Source organism: Sinohyriopsis cumingii, chromosome 7, assembly GCF_028554795.1.
Source record: "Sinohyriopsis cumingii isolate HCF-2022 chromosome 7, ASM2855479v2, whole genome shotgun sequence".
Lineage (NCBI taxonomy): Eukaryota > Metazoa > Mollusca > Bivalvia > Unionida > Unionidae > Sinohyriopsis > Sinohyriopsis cumingii.
In genome coordinates, this window is record NC_142967.1 from 42,947,416 (window position 1) to 42,968,200 (window position 20,785).

The 20,785-nt window shown below is 34.1% G+C and overlaps 1 protein-coding gene and 1 long non-coding RNA gene across 3 annotated transcripts in view; both read left to right on the forward strand.

The window, feature by feature from the left end:
* LOC149795109 (uncharacterized) overlaps positions 1-20,785 on the forward strand; it is a 281,949-nt gene that overhangs the window by 83,687 nt on the left and 177,477 nt on the right. The gene's annotated exons all lie outside the window — the stretch shown is intronic.
* Positions 80-2,859, forward strand: LOC149795111 (uncharacterized). Its single transcript, XR_016422259.1, has 3 exons — positions 80-290; positions 914-1,010; positions 1,868-2,859. It is a non-coding gene; the product is annotated as an uncharacterized LOC149795111 (long non-coding RNA).

The window sequence follows — 20,785 nt, forward strand, 5'->3', positions numbered from 1 at the left end:
ATACGGAACAACCTCGGCTATTTCTGCGTGACAAAAACGTGACTCCGATACGCGAAGGCGAATACTTGACAGAAAAATGAGACATTTTGTTCTCTTTTGATTTATGATTTATCTAAGGAGTTAATATATATACATCGGATACCAACGCCGTGATTTGGATATGTTGGGGAATGATTGGTTTACAGTAAAGTGGTTTTAGAAGACAAAGTTTACGACCAAGAGGCAATATCGTGTCGAGGTGTGGAACACAAATGGAAAGACAACACAAATTGGACACCCAAATATTATAGGTGAGTATGAGATAAACGGAGTCTCGACTTTATCTCGTTTGCCCAAGTATAAACTGACTATATGATTAACCGCCCAACACTATATATGTATGACTGGTAATTAAATTGTAAGCAAGTATTTCAATAAATGTGAAAAGATATACAAGGTCAAAAACAAGTTTCCTTTTGCACCAGTTGTAAAATTAGAGTAGGTATTTTTGTTTTTCAATATATATGTATATATAACTTTCAAAGCAACCTAATTTGTGGAATTTTATTTTAACAGCCATAACCTTGTAATTGTCAGTCTTGGAAATGTTAACTCCAGTGATACATGTAAGCCCAAACAGGGACTGCTCTGGTATTATGATAAAGTTGTGAATTTCTTGAGTATTTGTAGATCTAGTCCAAAAAGGTCTTTAGGTTACTGCTAAATTTTCAGACTGCTACATATATAAGTAAAATCATAACTTAAGTAACTTAAGTCCTGGAAAAAGAAATTTTGAAAAATTTCACATTAATCTTAGCAAGATTAAAATGTACACAAGTTTTACCATGAAGATGATTTTTGAACGATATGTTAATGTTTTAATCAGTCTGACTGTACAGTCTGTAAACGTTTGAATGCTGTTTGTGTATTACAGGTACTGGTGTTCAGGACAAAATATATAAGCAGTTTGAAGTTAATTCCACAAAGTCCATTCCTAAAAGCACTATGTACTGGAGGAAGAGAAAACAATGGTAATTCCAGGAGTAATAGAGAGCTTTTTTACATTTTAAATAATGTCTGCAGCTGTCTTCCACAACAATGTTTATTTGTGTGAAGATAAGCATTATTCTTTATACATCTGTTCTTACCTAGTACATTCACAGCTTAACATGGCTCATATCTTAAACACAGTTTCATTATCATATCAATAATTTAAGGAATAAACAAATTTCACTATACAACACTAAGTGGAATTTTCAGAGTTCAACAAATTCTGAGTATATGGTGAAATCATTCAGATTTACAGACAGAATATTCAGTGTACGTGTTTGAACAGAACATTCACTCTGTATGGGTTATCCAACACACCATACACAATATATGCACAATGTACACCATATTTAACCAAATCAGCCAATTACAGAAATTCCAGGAAATATCTGATCAGTATTGATTCTTGCAGAACAAGATATAATAATTTATTGTTATGCATTGTCATACTTAAGTTTTTAATTATTTAAAATGTTAAATATAATTTTTACTTTCATTTTTCTTATAATGCCCTAAAATGTTATGAAACTTGAGTTGTTTTTCTGAAAACATCACATACATTTATGAAGTGTATGTTGTATCACATGTACTTTGTATAATTGAGTATATTATTGTGTATCAATTACTTGTCATTTACATGCATTCATTGTGTATCATGTTTGCATTACCCATGTTTAAATGATGCATGCATTAACATTGGATTTGTCAAACTAAACTACTGTAACAGTGTAATATTAACTGTACATATTCAGTTCCCACAACAAAACAATAATGTTTGAATGTTAAGATTTTAATATGAATTATACATGTTCACTAAAATTTGTATTTCTCATTACAGTGTTGTTGATCTAGGTGAATCCAGTTCTGTTGGTCTTGGATATTATGAAATTGGTGACTGTACGTAATACTAATCTTCAAATATAATGAGAATATCAACAGATGAACCAACTAGATATGGTGACAGTGACATGAGTTTTTCATCTGACTCAGAAGAAAGTAGAGTTTTAATCAAGTTCAGACAATGAACAGTATCATCAGGTGAATGAAGCAACTCAGTCTTACCCATCTCATGTCACAGATCCCCCACTTTATGTCATAGCCCCATAACAAGATATATATTGTAGTGAAATCACAAAGTCTGAACATGTTATTGTCCTTGGGGCTTTGCCAACAAGACATAATTTGTCAGATGCTAAATATGTGACTTTTTGGACTTAATTCAGTTGCATCTTCCTTCAGCAAACACAGGATTGACAATTGTCAAAGATTTGAAGGAAAAATGTGAATTCAGTAAGGAGTACAATGTATCTCAAATACAATTTTTATTGTGGGATCTGCAAAAAATTGTGCTCCGATAAAGAAGAAATGTGTGAAACTGGGGGCTGTACAGGTGTACATAACTAATAATTATGAGCAAACATCTCTTTGGAATGAAGTTGGCTCTGACAAGAAAGAAGACTTCCTTTCATCATCAAAAATAGGATCAAGTGTCTTCGAGAACCTATTATTGTTGTTGAAATTGGAAATGCCATTTATGGTACTGTTCTCCCCAATCATCATGAAAAGGACTAAAATGGCTCTCACCATTGCGCAGCAGAATTTCATACTTATACACTGTAGTGTCAAGCTCGAGTGGTGAACAGATTTGGACATATTTATGATTTTATATGCACCAGATATTTTCTGGTCAGGATTTAACTAATTTTTCAGGATATCTTTTCATACATGTATAGTTTGTGTTACACCAACATTTTTGTATAGTGATGTTCTTTTGATAATGAACATTTAATTACATATGTGGTACATACAATAAATGATGTACTACTTCAACACTTGTAGTTTGTTTTTTTAAAGCAGGGGTCAAGTGTGTGTGTGTGTGTGTATGGTTTAGTTTGTTTATCTGACTTGTGTCCTCTATTTCTCAGTATATATTTATCATAGGTTTGAAATAATAGTTTAGTTTCAAGTTCAAAAATCTGTGTTACAGCGCAGTTTAGTCATGATTGCTCTTTCTTTAGGTAATTCAAAATAATTCTTTGTACCAATCTTGAAAATTGACTAAGTTCTTTTCCAGGGTTTTCCATGCTGAAATTTATCCCAAAAATTCTAAGTCCAAACTGTCCATCCTTTTCCAGGGTTTTCCATGCTGAAATTTATCCAAAAAATTCTAAGTCTAAACTGTCCATGCTTTTCCAGGGTTTTCCATGCTGAAAAAAATTCAGAGTCCAAAATGTCCATCATTTTCCAGGGTTTTCCATGCTGAAAAAAATCAAAGTCCAAAATGTCCATCGTTTTCCAGGGTTTTCCATGCTGAAAAATTTCAAAGTCCAAAATGTCCAGCATTTTCCAGGCATGTCCAGCATTTTCCATGCACAATGTCCAGGGTTTCCATGCTAAATTCTGGAGAATATTTCATTTTTCCATCATTTTCCAGGGTTTTCCATGTTTTTCCATCGTATTCCATCCTTTTCCAGAGTATACGATGGAAAAAGTACAGCCGGGCAGCATGATGCCCCAGTGCTAGACATCATTATAAACTGCCACACTGCAGACATCATTGTGATGTGACTGAATTGTTTTTAAAAAAATACATTAAAATCCAAATCACACACACATACATTTGTACAACAAGCATGGCATTGCATTTCAAAATTAAAAGAAATAGAATATTTTGGATATCAGTTTGAAATACTGCTCCCAGATGGTTGTGGTATAGGATGGTGATAAGCATTGTCATGGAGGAAATAAAAACAACAACAATGCATTAAAAAAAATGGGAAAAGTGTTACTGTTAAAATGTTCAACCTTTTCACCCTTAATGCACAAAGTTCTCTCTGATACAACTCCGTTTGAATTTCTTGACTGATATACCTACCTGTACTCCTTTCAGAGAGGATCGCTACCTGGTTAGACAGAGTTTGGAGATAGGAATCTCCATGACTTGATGACAGCTGGTTTAGCCTAGCACCAAAGACTGACACAATTAGGTGATAACACTTAATGGGTCCACCATGAAACCAAGCCAGAGGCTAGTGCTGTGGTGTTAGAATAGAGTTACCACTACACCTAACTTAACCTCTGGTTATTATAAGTTTGGAATACATTCTTCATGATCGCAAGGTCTACATAGTAGTTCATTAAGTTCAGGTTAAAAGACATATTACAGCAAAATTTAGTAGCATTCCTGTAGTTTTGCTTTTGGTGAAAAATCTGGTAGAAAGTATTTCCTATCACTGATTGTAAAATGGAAGAGTGGGTGGAGCCAGATTTAACACCATTTTTCAGCACATGATAGGCTATACATGGCAGCCAATATATTAAGTGCAGAAAGAGTCCAGGAAGAATGACTAACCCACAGGAAGCTACTAGCAGACTATCTCACAGCTTTGGTTAAGCTGGGAAATGAACCAGCCAGGGTCTTTATGTTATACAAAGACACTCATGGTACATGCATAGCAATACCCATTTATCAAATGAACCAGGTAGAGTCCTTATGCCGTGATACATGGACTGCAATAATCATTTTGCAAATGAACTAGGCAGGGTCCTTATGCCATGATACATGCACTCAGTATCCATTTATCAAATGAACCAGGCAGAGTCCTTATGCTTTGATACATGCTCTGCAATACCCATTTCTCAAATGAACCAGGCAGGGTCCGTATGCCATGATACATGGACTGCAATACTCATTTCTCAAATGAACCAGAGTCCTTATGCCATGGTACATTCATAGTAATGCCCATTTCTCAAATGAACCAGGCAGGGTCTGTATGCCATGATACATAGACTGCAATACTCATTTCTCAAATGAACCAGGCAGAGTCCTTATGCCATGGTACATGCATAGCAATACCCATTTCTCAAATGAACCAGGTAGAGTCCTTATGCCATGATAAATGCTCTGCAATACCCATTTCTCAAATTAACCAGGCAGGGTCCGTATGCCATGATACATGGACTGCAATACTCATTTCTCAAATGAACCAGGCAGAGTCCTTATGCCATGGTACATGCATAGCAATACCCATTTCTCAAATGAACCAGGTAGAGTCCTTATGCCATGATACATGCTCTGCAATACCCATTTCTCAAATGAACCAGGCAGGGTCCTTATGCCATGATACATGCATAGCAATACTCAATTCTCAAATGAACCAGGCAGGGTCCTTATGCCATGATACATGCACCGCAATACCCATTTCTCAAATGAACCAGGTAGAGTTCTTATGCCATGGTACATGCATAGCAATACTCATTTCTGAAATTAACCAGGCAGGGTCCTTATGCCATGGTACATGCATAGCAATACCCATTTCTCAAATGAAGCAGATAGAGGCCTTATGCCATGATACATGGACTGCAGTACGCATTTCTCAAATGGGCAGGACTCATGAATGCATGTATATTCATCTGGAAGGTCATATTGACATGTCATTAGTGTCAGCCTCAATCCTGATGTTTATCCACAGATATTTAAAAAAGGATCAAATACGAAAACAGCACATATATTATCTCCCTTTGTTATGTCAGATATGTTTTTTTAATTTAGCACACATTCCTCTAAAACTTGTCAGAGAAAAATTATTAATTTTAAGTGTCACTGATGTAAAATTTTAAAATACAGCTGTTACCTCCTTAAATGTGACGTATGATATAATAGTGAAATTTAGAGAAATAAATAGAATTTGCTTATCTTTATATCACAGTCCACACTTGTATTCAACTCAGATAGATTTACATTTTCAGTTTAAAAATGATAATACACTATTAAAATTTAAATATAATTTCATGACATGTCATTTTTCATCAGTGGGATTTTATGATGGACATGTCTTTTTTCATCAGTGGGATTTTATGATGGACATGTCATTTTTCATCTATGGGATTTTATGATGGACATGTCTTTTTTCATCAGTGGGATTTTATGCCTTACATGTCTTATTTACATCTCTGGGATTGAATTACATGTTTTATTCACACAAAGGATTTTATGACATCTTTTTTGCATGTGTGATTTTATGACATAATGTGAATGTCTATTTTTAGATCTGTGGGAATTTATGACATGTCTTTTTACATCCATGGGATTTAATAACATATCTTATGCACATAAGGGATTTTATTACATGTATGTCTTTTTTTTATCTGTGGGATTTTTATGACATTCACGTCTCATTTACATCTGTGGGATATAATTATATATCTTAGTGAAATAAGGGGTTTTATGATATACACGTCATTTTTTGTTTAAATTTGTGGGATATTAAGAAATGTCTTATTTACGCTGTGGATATTATGACATGCCTTTTTTTTTACATATGTGGGATTTTATCAGAAACAGTATGTCCTTTTTACATCAGTGGAAACTTGTGTTGATTTGAGTAATGTGTTTGTTTTCTATGTGAACCTAATGTATTTTAACATTTAAAAAAAACAATTCCAATATTGGGAAGTTATTTAGTCATTTGTGCTTGTGTACATGATCAATCTGTATTTACATGATTCTGTTTTCAACACAGTATAACTGAAGTTATAGGATGACCACCAAGAGAGCCCAACTGTTTTCAATACAGTATAACTGAAGTTAGAGGATGACCACTAAGAGAGCCCAACTGTTTTGAGAGACCAGAGTTTTTATGTACATAAATGTGCAGTTTATGCCCATCTATCTTGAAAGACCGTGTTTTGTTGGCTGAAGGGATGGTCTTATCAAGACAAGTTTTACTGTAGTTAAAATTTGCTGACTCACTTTGTGTTCAAGTATAATACTGAACTCATTTATGGTACCCAACTAAAATATGTGGACTGCGTATTGTGCTTTAAGTGAAGGAAGAAAGTAATTAAATATTGAATACAGTATTCTCTTAATACAAATTTCTCTCTCAATCTCTCTCTCTCTCTTTTTATATATATATATATATATATATATATATATATATATATATATATATATATATATCTCTCTCTTTGTATGCCCCACCAGAAATGTTGAAAGTAAATGTAATTATTCCCCTGTCTGTTGCATGAACATCTCATTAAGTTTTATGCATAGGTCGGTTTCCCAGACCCTGTGTTGGGGCATTTGTGTTCCATGAGCATATTTCTAGTTCTTGTAGTTATCACACTTCATTGTGTGATGTTTGTATGTTACATTTGTGTAACATGATTTCTTGGAATGACAAGATGGTTGGCTTGTTTAAATTGATATTATACCCAGTCCAGACATATTGTTACGTTTCCTTGGTGAAAACATTTTAAATTTTGTATAATAAAGTTTGTTGAACATATGCAGACTTTTCATAAAGATTTCATACCAGTAGGATGTATACATACATCACTGGTCAGAAAGAGTTATGCACGTTTTAACTATTTCACCAAATTACTATTTGTAATATTTAAAAAAGTATTTCACAAGTTTTTGTACTTTGTAATAGTTCTTGGATACATTCTTTGAAATTCCTGAAACAGGGCTACACTTCAAAAAAAAACTGTTAAAAACCACAAAAAACATGGTTTGGATACTCCAGTGGTTTAAGCCTTGCCTGATGCTTTACCATCTGTACTTGTTTATAAGACAAGTAAAACTGCAAACAACAAAGATTCTGATCTGACAAAGCATAAGTCACCTGCAGATCAGGGTATATGTTGTTTGATCTACTGATTCTTCCTAACAAACTGCACATTTGTGCCCCAGCAGATCTGGGTCTGTGCTGTTTGCAGTTGACTTATCAGCAAGTATATATAGTATTTGTTATGATACTGTTATTGTCTGCAATCATATCAAGACTAAAGGAATTCAAACAGATGAAGACCATTTGTATGATTTTGTTCCACATGATGTAGGTGTTGGACATGGTTTATGGATTTAATTATCCCGTGAAAATCTTGAGATGCAAAAAATGTTTCATGATAAGCAATGCAGGTTGATAATCTATTAAAATCAAATCTTTTCGTAAGTTGGCAGTGTTAAAATAAACTTTGTGATTGGTATTATTATTTATCTTCTTGACCTAATAAAAGAAAATAATGCCAGTAAACATGTGCAGAAACCTGCTTTGACAGAATTTAAAATTAATTTAATACATGTAGATGCATGAAAGCATATAATTGTATATTTTTACAAAAAACTTTTGTACATGAAAATACTGGTGGAAAATATCCCATTAGCAGTAATGATCTAACAATAATTTAGCTGTTTTGTTTGACTTACCGAATTGTGTAAATCTCACAAATTCAATTACTGCTGATTTAGAAGGAGAATTTCATACTAACAAAATTTTATTTTAAGATTTCCATTTTGAAACATTCTCCCAGACTGATTAGACTCATAAAAATATGAGTGTGTGTGCGTGTGCGTGTGCATGTCATTTGGATTTTTAATGTAACTTTAACATTTTTCAGTCTTATCACTATGATGTCTGCAGTGTGACAGTTTATAATGATGTCCAGCACTGGGGCATCATTCTGCAGGCATGTATCATAATGTCCCACCCAGTCACATTATCCTGGCACCAGGCCAACCAGTCTTAACACTGAACTTTTAATGCAGAGTGCCAAGCAAGGTTGTTAACTAGTACCATTTTTATAAGACTTTGGTATGACTCAGCTGGGGATGGAAACCACATCCAAGACATACACTCTAACCACTTAGTCCACCAGATAATTCTTTGAAAGAATTACATGTACTGCTTAATTCAAGAGTGAGCCAATTTGTATTCATTTAATGCACAACAATGATGAATCATTGGTCGTTGAATGCTGATGTTATCTCTAATTGTAGTCTTGAAAGCATTGGTGTCCGCAGCATAGGTCAAGGGGGGGTCATGTGACCCCCCTCAGAAATCATCCTGCAAAATATTTATATGTATAAATTCTGACAAGTTTAATCATGTAAATGAAGCTGAAAATATGTCACAAAATTCTTTTCAATATGCTTAATAAATATTAGCTATAGTTTCAGACTGCTTACTATACTAACTCTCCTGGCCGTCATGGACTGCCCCTCCCCCCCGCCAAAAATCCCGCGGGTGCCCATGCTTGAAAGCAAAGAATTTTAAAGTTATTCTCAGGTTTTCTTAATCACTTGAAGTATTTTTTCATACAGGGATAATCTGCCATAGCAAAGCCCAAATATTTCAAGTGTAGTTAACTCATATACTGACATTAATTGCATGTTTGTCAACAGTAGGCAATAACAAGATTTTGGAAAAGATCTGATTTGTTCAAAATGCACTTTTTTACAAGTAATTTTGGGTAGTTATCAGTAATTATATTTCATACAGAAGCCACCTTCTGTTCTGATCTTAGAAAAGGAAAGATAAAGAAAAAAGAAAAAGAAATAGCTTGCATGTGCACACAGTTTAAACTAGGTCATAATGACCTAATTATGGGGGTAATTTAGGTTGGTTTAGGATGAACAGGTCTTCAAATTCACAGTAGTACACATGTACCAGTATGTCCACATCTGAGAATGTTTGTGACTTTATCTAATAGATCATACAGATATCCATGATATCCATTATATCTATGATATCCGTTATATCCATGATATTCATGATGTATTAGCAACCAAAAGTAGTTTGTCACACTATTAAATTATAATTTCTTGATCCCTGAGAACTAATTTCAGAAATCCTAGAGTTTGTCAAAATAGATAATGCCACATTACCATTGCATGAGGGGAGATGTTTGAAATTTCAGATTTTGTAATAAATGTCAAATTTTCTAAGGGCTACTCAGGCCTGTAGTTTCCTGATTAGATCAGTTTTGGCCAGGGGAGAATAAAATGCCATCTGGTCATTCCATATTAGTGTATATGTCAGGACATACCTGTGCAGTTTGGCCAGAGGTTATTAATTCAACTGTATCAATATTGATATAGCCATATTGCAGATTTGTTCGTACTTAATTTCCTGTTCATAAACTGTGCGTTGAATTTTGTACTTTTGCCTTATCTTATTTGTGAATTACAGTGATAAAAACTGAGTTTCACACGGTTCAGTTTGATTTTGATCTACTGGTGATCAATCAGTTTTGGGAGATTTTCAGATCATATTCATTTCACCTGTAAATGTTGGATTCTGTACAGATGACTCAATCCAATGTACATTACAGTATTATTTTTACAGCTGGGATTTAACTTTGGACTGTTGTACTCCTTACATCTAAAATATTTCATTCCACACAAAAAAGGGTGAGTTTTATTTTACACATTTTTATTACTTAGTGCAATTATTAGCAAATTTTCTTTGTTCACACACACACACACACACACACACACACATGGATAGTCAAATATTGGGTAAGCTTTTCTGTCAAATACCTTGAAACAGTCTTTAAATAATGAATTTGCTGCATGAGTAACAGTTCCAGAGTTTAGTTGATGAGGGTATTCTTTTGTGCTCACCTGGTCATAAAGCCAAGTGAGCTTGCAATATGGCCCTTTGGTGTGCATCCTGCATCATTATTCTGTCACCCATTGACAGTTGCAGTTTTCAACTTCTTCTCAAAGGATTGCAGGACTAATTCCAGCTAATCTTGGTATCAGTTTGGCGAGGCACAATCAAAGATGAACTCAGTTGCTAAAAATAGAAACAACAAAATTTGCCTTGACATATGACTTCCATTATTAAAAATAGAAGAAAAACGACTGTACATTTTTATAGCCTCTTTAAAAAAAATGACTAACAAATTTTGACAGAAACTATTCTGACATTTAGGATTTTCAGATTTGATTAAATCTTGCTGATTCATCATCTGATATGGTTGCCATTGCTAAAACAGAAAAACTTTTAAAGTGACTTTTCAAAAACAAAACAGATCAAATTTGATAGATTGTATGTACACAGTGATGGTTAACATAAAATATTGCCATTGTTTTCAAGTTTGGAGTCGGACTCGACTTATAAGCAAGTACATATTATGAGTCGAGTCCAATAGCAAACAACATAAATCCTGATCTACCATTGCATAAGGTGCCAGCAGACAAGGGTTTATGCCATTTCTTCTACTGATTAACCCTAACGAGCTGCACAGACCCAGGTCTGCCAGTGCAATATACAATGTCCGGTCTGGGTCTGTGCAGCTTTGCAGTAGGGCAATTATAAAAGGCAGGACTCAGGAGAAAATTTTGTCAAATATGGTAATCAATTTAAAATATCAATTTTGTTGATGTTTAGGGAGCATCTTTTTTGGTAAATATTGAAGTTGAGGTTTGGGGCATCATAAATATTTATACAAATATATCAGCTTTTCAGAAAATTTGTCCATAATTATGATGATGTTTTAAACGTACCACAGATTGATGGAGTTGTGAGAGCAGATTGTAGCACAGAATGTTGAAAAGTGTACCATACCTGATTTTTATCTTTATAATAGTTGTAGGGGGTCTTTGTTAATGTTGATAATTATGAGCCCTGTTTACCTGGGATTACCTGTTTCGGTCTCGTTAAACTTCCCATAAAACCATGAGGGTGTGATGATAAGGATTCAAGGACTGATTTCCCTCTTGATGTTCAGTCCCACATTGTGTGTCTTTGGGAGGAGTGTTAAATTTGGGACTTTATGGAAGGAAATATGATGCAATTCCGTTAGTCAAGAATAAATTATTTGACTTGCCCTTATTAGCACAGTTTTGTTTTATAACAAATTTCCAGAAACAGCTTGTTGACCATTTTGATGATTTTTATATTGCCATACAGTGTAGTTTTATAATGATAAAATAGATTCAGTTTTTAATGATGTAAACAGCTGTTCTTTGTTGTCTTCCTCCTGAGGCTCTCTAATTCAGTGTGTGAGTGACTCAGTTCATTTTATTTAAGGATTAGATATTGATGTAAGTCACTCAAGCCCTAGCACATGCCAATACCTGTATAGACTACTGACCATTGCTATTTATGGCAAAGTGTGGGCATTATCTGATAAACTAGCACACTGGCAGCTTGTTGGACATTCAGGTCTGATGTCCTTCACCTTTCAGACTGCCACTGTATATCATATACAAATTCAGATTGTTGTAATTTGAAACTTTTTTGCCTTCTTTAATGAAAATTTGAGTATGCCGTATAAAAAATTAACCCAAATTCATGTGGGTTAAGAGACAACATCAACTACTTTGATAGTATAGGGTGTTGTATACTAATGAGTAGGTGTGATTATCTCTACTCAGGTTGTGCTATGCTAATGGTTAGGGTGTGATTATCTCTACTCTGGTTGTTTAATGCAAATGAACAGGGCATGGTTATCTCCATTCTGGTTATGCTATGTTAATGATAGGGAGTGGCTATCTTTACTGTCAATGCTATGCTAATGAATAGGGTTTGTGTATCTTTACTCTGGTCATGCTATGCTAATGAGTAGGGTGTGGTGTATCTTTACTCTGGTCTTGCTATTGCTAAGTAGTGTGTGGTGTATCTTTACTCTGGTCATGCTATGCTAATGAGTGGGGTGGAGTGTATATTTACTCTGGTCATGCTATGCTAATGAGTAGGGTGTGGTTGTCTCCACTATGGTCATGCCATGCTAATAAACAGGGCGTGGTTATCTCTGCTCTTGTCATGCTATGCTAATGAAAAAGGTGTGGTTATCTTCGCAGAGGTGATAGATAAGTTAATTATTAGTTACCATAAAACATTATTTTAAATGCATAAATGTAATATTATCATTGCTGCAAAACAGGTCATAAAGTTGACAGCAAACACTTGAAATACCATTATATCAAACACTGTCCTATCCTGCACAGTTTACTGGACAGTAATGAGTACATTTCAGATCCATGTTTTGGCAGACAGACAGATAGACAGATATATAAATAAATATGCAAGTTGCGTCAAAATCAAAGCATCTAATATCAGAAAATTGGGAATAGTTTAAAAAAATGGAAAGAAAATTAAATCGTTTCAATAAACAAATTTGCAACACTTCATCAAAATGCTAAGTAGTTAGTGTCTTCTTGCACAGGATTAGTAAAGTATCCATCCACCTAACTCTTTATTATAGCGTTAGTATGCAGTTCCACCTATCTCATTGTTGCAGTGTCAGGGAGAAAATATGAAGTTGCTTGATGTCAAGAGTGGAGACAAGAGACAAGGAAATTGTTGAAATCGGACACTTTTAACCTTTAAAAATGGAAGACATCACCATAAAATTTGTACAGGTATAAAGGTTTAACAAAGAAATGCATGTATGACGCTAAATTCTAAAATAAAACTTTTTGCCAGGACGTGATATAAAGAATACCCACGTTGTAATATTTTCTAATGCTGATTACCATATTTGCCATCCTATAAGTTGATACAGAGTATAAAATTGCCCTTTTAAGGTCACAATTTTCAGGTAACTAAACATCAGATTGCATATTTTATTTTGTAACGATATGCAAGAAGGAAGATGAGATGGAATACCTGTCTTTGTCATGGTTATTCTTTTTCTAACTTGTCTATTCTAATGCACATATATGTAATCAAATTAAAACAAAATATATTACTAGTGCATGGTGCTTTAGCACAATTACAGCTGATGTACATGAATGTAATACAGATGAGCATGTAAATATGTCATTGTTGGGTTTTATAATTTTTTGTACTTGATCTCATCCCCAAAATGATAATTATACTTTAGACATTATTTTTGTACTCTGGAAAGAAAATATTTTTGTTTTACTTATGAAAAGTTACATAACATAGATAAAGCAATTTGAACAACACAATCCATATATCAGTTAATTCAGAGTATAAGACAAAGTCCAGACTTCTGGGCCAAAAGGTATCAACTTATAGGCCAGCAAATATGGTATTTTGCTGAAACAAAACATAGGCCATCTTTGGCAATGTTAAACATAGGCCATCTTTTTAGCAATGTTAAACGTAGGCCATCTTTTTGCAGTGTAAACATAGGCCATCTTTTTGCAGTGTAAACATAGGCAATCTTTTTAGCAATGTTAAACGTAGGCCATCTTTGGCAATGTTAAACAAAGGTCATCTTTTGGTAATATTCCGACTATGAGCATTAATATGTTTTAAATGAAAAAAGTTAATAATTTAACATGTAATAAATAAAGTTTATTATTTGACCATGTTATAAATGAAAGAAGATAATAATTTTACCATGTAATAAATGAAGAATGTTAATAATTTTACCATGTAATAAATGAAGAAAGATAATAATTTTACCATTTAATAAATGAATAAATTTTACCATGTAATAAATGAATAAAGTTAATAATTTTACCCTGTTATAAATGAATGAAGTTAATACAACATATTCCCCAGTTTTAAAATGTTTTGGTTTTTTAGGAGAGCTTCTTTAAGTCCCAAATGCTTGTTCCAAAGTCTAATCATACAAGAAAGATGGCATAACAGGTGGTCATTTTATCTTTTATACAGGATTTGACAGTCATGGATAATAGCATTCATGAAGGGGTACTTGAAATATGGATGTTCCTGTCAAAAATTCAGTGTTTAGTTGAACATGGCTATTTGCAGCCATCTCTATCTAAGGTCTCACTGGACAGTTTATCTGGTGAATTTTCACCCGACAATGACCTATTGCAGAAAAATGCGAATAATTTTATACTGAAGATACAAATAAAAACAAACTAATGATTTTTGTAGAAAGCATACATGTGAGATTTTGACTGCGGCATTCAGGTTAATTCCTAATGCAACTGGTGGCTTTTATACTGAACCAACACTGCCACCAACCCCTCTTTTTTACATTCATTTTTGACAGGAAAGAGCTATTTTGAATATTTTCATGTGACAAGGCAGCTATAAGAATCAGTATGTGCCTTATGTGTGAATCAAGTTCACTAGTACTATAACAAATTAGCATACTTTTCATCACCCCTCAACCATCTAGATTTTTAGATATTTACCTCTGTAGCAGACACACATAAATACATAAGCCAAGTCGACAGCTCATTTGCAGCCCAAGTTACGCATTTGATCTTGAATATTCATCTAACTGACAGGCAGTTACCAATGAGCCAACCCATTTCCAAGCCTAACTCAAAGTAAATCTAAACCACATTACAGATTTAGCTTCTGTGTGAATTTATAAATGCTAGGCTTGTGATAATTAGGTTCATGCCTTCTACCTTAAATATTAAGGGAGGTGTCAAAATGCGAAACTATCCAGTGAGACCTAAATAGAACGGGACTTTAGATGAACAATCCATAGCATGACTGTTTCAAGACTGCATTTTGTAACATACACCATCTATACTCACTTATAAGTTGGGCCAAACTGCAATATACAAAGGTCCTTATCTGCCATAGTAAACTGTGCCTGCAGATCTGGGTCTATGTTATTTGTTCTACTAATTACTTCTAACAAACTGCATGGACCCAGATCTACTGGCAGATTATGCTACAGCAGATCTGGGTCTGTGCAGTTTGCAGTTGGTATTATAAGTGAGTATTGATGGTACATCAGTAGGTATGTGTCAGTCATCTGACTGTTTACTGTCAATCGTGTTTTCTTTTTTTTTCATAAAAATCTTCTGTTTTTAGCTTTTATTCTTCTTTTTATTTCTAAACAATTGTGATTCATATGCACAGTGGGAAGCAGTCCCAACAAGATATACCATATATCTAAACTCATACTTCATGCAATTTGATATCTACCCTTTGGGTTTGGGAATGTCAAAGAATCCAGAAGTGCTGTCCTGCTTGTTGTAAGAGGCAGCTGATAGAGGTAACCTGTCTGCTGTGAGGATACGATTGTGTTCCAACTGTCAGTGTTTCCAGCAGGGGTACAGGACTTACAGTTAAAAATGCCCTTGGGGTCAGAAGTAGGGGTACAAGACTTAGAGTTAAAAAATATCCTTGGGGTCAGAAGTATGCGTCAGATTGAGTAAAACACAAACCTTAGTGTCATAACTGGGGGTCAAATAAAAAACTTGGGAGTCTCTGATGCACAAATGAGGGTAAAGGGAAACACTGCAACTGAGGAGGTCTTGGATTTGTTGAAAGATTGCAGGTTTTGAAAATAAATTTGATCTTGTATTTAAGGACTTTTCCTGTGGGTTGATTTTGCTTTTATCTTTACAATGTATGCATTCTTCTTTTTGCAAGATGGCAACTTTTTTTCTTTTGTCTTATGTCAGATATTTACTTTTGCTTGGAGGTGTTTGTCCTCCTGGGAACTTTGGCAAGGTGCTTAGTGTGCATTTGTTATGCATTAACCTGGTGTTTGATTGGTACTATATAGCCAAAGCTGTGCTGATGTGCCATTAATATATATATATATATATATATATATATATATATATATATATATATATGTATATGTATAAACACACACACACACACACTCTACACACATACTGTCATACTGGAATATATCAATTTGATCAAGACATAAAATAATGCAGTTAAGCAGATATCAGTTTCTGTTGATCCAGTACATTCAAACTGTAATATTCCCTGTTGATCAAAAAACCATATGTGGAACTAAATCTATTATTTATCAGTCCCTATGTGTTACTGTTTTGTCCTTTATGTTTATTGCTTTGTCTTGTGCATTGTTTAAAATACTTCTGTGGTGTAACAATAGGCAACTGGTCCGTGGAATATCTTAACAGATCAAAGTATTTGTTGTAGAACATGTTGAGTTTCAATACCAGGAAAAATATGAGTTTCATCGCTTATTTATTTTGTTTATTTTGCCTGAGCTAAAATGGCATAACGCCCCTATTTTCTGAAGCCTAAAATTAACTCACCAACGTAACCATTTCTTTGTGCATTTTGATCAGTGGAGTCTGTGTTCTTGAACCTTTGCAAATTGGATGAATGTTCAATCAATCATTCAGCTTTTATTTTTAATTAGTGATACAATGCATTTCTCCATTTTTTTCTGTCAGATGACATTTCCCTGAGGATAGATCGTTATTGGAGAGATGAAACAAATATTTATATATGCAGTTAAATCTTCCTGATTTCATAAGTATTTTAGTATGTGTCTGTAGATTGCTTACTTTTCATGAGAGAAAAAAATGTATTATTATTATTATTATTATTATTATTATTATTATTATTATTATTAATTACCTTAGAGCATCACAAGGAAATGAACACCAACCTAAACATTTTTTTGGTGTTTGTTTGTATTGCTTGGCTCCTTGGTCATGTAGAATACCAATTTTAATTGAATGTTTAATAGTCTAACATTTCACTATGTTCCCTAAAGAGAAATTTGTACTATATATATATATATATATATATATATATATATATATATATATATATATATATATATATATATATATGTGGTAGAAAATGGACCTCCCTCTCCCCAACATTTCACTATGTTCCGTAAAAAGAAATTTGTGCAATATATATTGTTAAATCTTAAATATGTATGGTAGAAAATTGACTGACCCCCCCCCCTCCCTTCAATCATCCTGCTATAGATTGTTATAGATTGTTGCTGTATGTAAGCATAATCATCATTCTGAGCAAGCAAAGTAAACTCCCACACATGAAAATTAAAGCAAATACCCACACAAGGGATAATTATAGAGGCAAGGGTTGCCACTTGGTGTAAACCAGGGATTTCCTATCCATATCTTGGGAGGATCAGCTGTTCACGTTAACACCGTGAAATGTTTTTGGAAAGGTAATGACTATCTTATTATTTTCATAGTCAGCCTTTACAGGTTTTACACTAATACAGTGATTCCACTACTAACGTTTACTGTGCCACTGTGACAGTCAGGTGCTAACAGTCTCCAGACAGTATTTAGGTTTACCTGGGAGAATACGTTAAAAGCCAGGTTAGGTGAAGATTTCAGTGATATTTGTTAAGAAGTTTTAGCGTGATTGTAATAGTCACTCGGGCTAAGTAGATGTTCTCCAATGCAACATAAAGGATATAAGTAGTGAGAACATTCATTGAAATTGAACCCATGGATTTTGTTTAAATAGTTTTCAGTTTTCATATTTATCAGTTCGGAAATTCAGTGGAATATAGATGCAGACTTTCCATGCAATTTTGGATTAGACTTTGGTGAACTAGGCTACTCTATTTTAGTTACCTGTGATTTTTTTCTTATCTGCTGGAGATATAAAGTGACTGTGGGATTATTAATGGGCAATTTGGGTAAGATATATTTTTTTATATTTCTTCATCGTTTTTCATCTTTATTTGATCTATTTTATAATCATTGTTGAATTTATTTGCCTTCATAATTTTGTTGTTGTTGCTGTTTTTAAGCATCAAATCATTATGGTAATTTTGTCATGTAATTGATATAAAATGCATCAATAATACCATATATAATTGCTTATAAGACGAGTCAAACTGCAAACTGCACAGACCCAGATCTTATTTACCAGCAGATCTGGATCTATGCAGTTTGTTAGGATTAATCAGCAGAACAAGCAACATAGACCTGATCTGCAGGTACATTAGGCTACAACAGATCAGGATCTTTGTTGTTTGCAGTGTGACTCAACTTATAATGGAGTACTTACGGTATCTACAGTATCTACAAAGTATAGACAGATGAAAAGTAATTGGAAGGATTTGATATAGCAGTAACAAAATGACCACTGTGGTGGACTAAATGGTTAGAGTGACCACCTCGGGTGCAGGATGTCACAGGTTTGAACCCCAGCTAAGTCATGCTAAAGACTTATAAAAATAGTGCAAGCAGCTGCCTCATTTAGTGCTCAGCATTAAGTGGTTTGTGTTAGGACTGGTTGGCCTGGTGTCATATCATACTACATGTCTGCTAATATGCCCTAGTGCTAGACATCACTGTAAACTGCTCTACTGCATATATTGTAGTGATGTGACTGAAATTGTTAAAGCTATGTTAAAAGTCTAATTATATAATGAAGTACATAATACAGTACTCCCTCATGATGCTTTCCATGGGAGTCATAGAGTAGACCCTCTTATTGTCAGACTGCCTTACAATGAAGTTTATGACATGATATAGTACTCTCTCACTATAATGTTTTCCATGGGAGTCATAGAGTATGACATCTTATGGTGAGATTGACTCATATGATTATATGATACAGTACTCCCTCATGATGCTTTCCATGGGAGTCATAGAGTATACCCTCTTATAGTCAGACTGCCTTACAGTGAAGTTTATGACATGATCTAGTACTCTATCACTATAATGTTTTCCATGGGAGTCATAGAGTATGTCATCTTATGATGAGATTGCCTCATATGATTATATGATACAGTACTCCCTCATAATGTTTTCCATGGGAGTTATAGAGTATACCCTCTTATAGTCAGACTCCCTTACAGTGAAGTTTACAACATGATACCGTACTCTCTCACCATAATGTTTTCAATGGGAGTCATATAGAGTATATCATCTTATTGTGAGATTTCCTCATAATGAAGTATATGATTCAGTATTCCCTCATTATAATGTTTTCCATGGGAGTCATAGAGTATATCATTTATTTAGACTGCTTTGTAATGAAGTATATGAAACAGTACTCACTCATAATGTTTTCCATTGGAGTAGAGTATATCATCTTATTGTTAGATTGCCTCGTAATGAAGTATATGATTCAGTACTCCCTCGTTATAATGTTTTCCATGAGAGTCATAGAGAATATATCATCTTATAGTGACATTGCCTCCTAATGAAATATATGATACAGTACTGCTTTATTATAATCCTTTCTTTGGGAGCATATAACCTTACAGGGAGATTGCCTTATAATGAAGTTTACAATGCATAAAGTTTTGCTGCCACTTAATGAAATGGGATCCCTGACCATACTTGACTTAAAATAGGAATTATGTTTATTATGAATGGCCTTACATCAGGAACTGTGTTCTGATGAAGGGCCTTATAGTGTAGGGCAGTGCTGTCCAACCCGCAGCCCGTGGGCCGCATGCGGTCTGCTGGCTGATTTTGAATGGCCCGTCAGAGCTCGAACAGCTATATAGTCGTTGCTTTTCAGACTTTCTGCTGCAGCCCTTGGTTTCAAGAAAAACATTTTTCAGTGGCCCATGGTGTCAAAAAGGTTGGACAGCACTGGTGTAGAGGTTGTGTGACATGACTGTGTGCAAATGTACCTTCCCCCTATTTACCCAAAACATGATATCCCATATACAGTTTCTTTAATACTGTATGCATATTGTCACTAGGAATAGAATGTTTAACGTGTATAGATGGTTGAAAAGTTACAGCATTGCTGGAATGATAATTATAGGTTTAAAAAAAGCACTCAACCCAATGTTATGATAGTTATTAATCGTAAGTAAGGGTTATATACATTTTATGTGTTGAATTAATAGGTGCAGCCAAATCAACAGGAAAATAATGACAGCCTTTGTGGGTTTTTTCATGACCTAATTTTTCTTTGTTACTATAGGAACACATTGATTCCATGGCTCCACAAACTGAATGGGGAAATATCAGAAGAAATTGACACATCAAGGTGTCAAATTTCAGGTTCACTGGCATAATGATCTGAGAGCTGTAAAAAATGTGAAGGTGTGAAAAATTAAGTGCTGTTTGTTAACATGAAGTTTTGCATGTAAATCATGTCCACTTGAAATTTGAAGAAAGTCAAAGATGTACGCATTGCATGTGAGTTGCAGATGTGCATATTATTCATGCGATTTGAGCACCCCTCAGGGTAATTATAATTAAGCTACATTTATCCTAATATAAATCACAAATAAGTAGTTATTTTGAAAGATAATTATTAGTGTAGCATTTGAAATCATCACATAATGTATTTAAATTTTAATTTCCATCTAGAAAGGT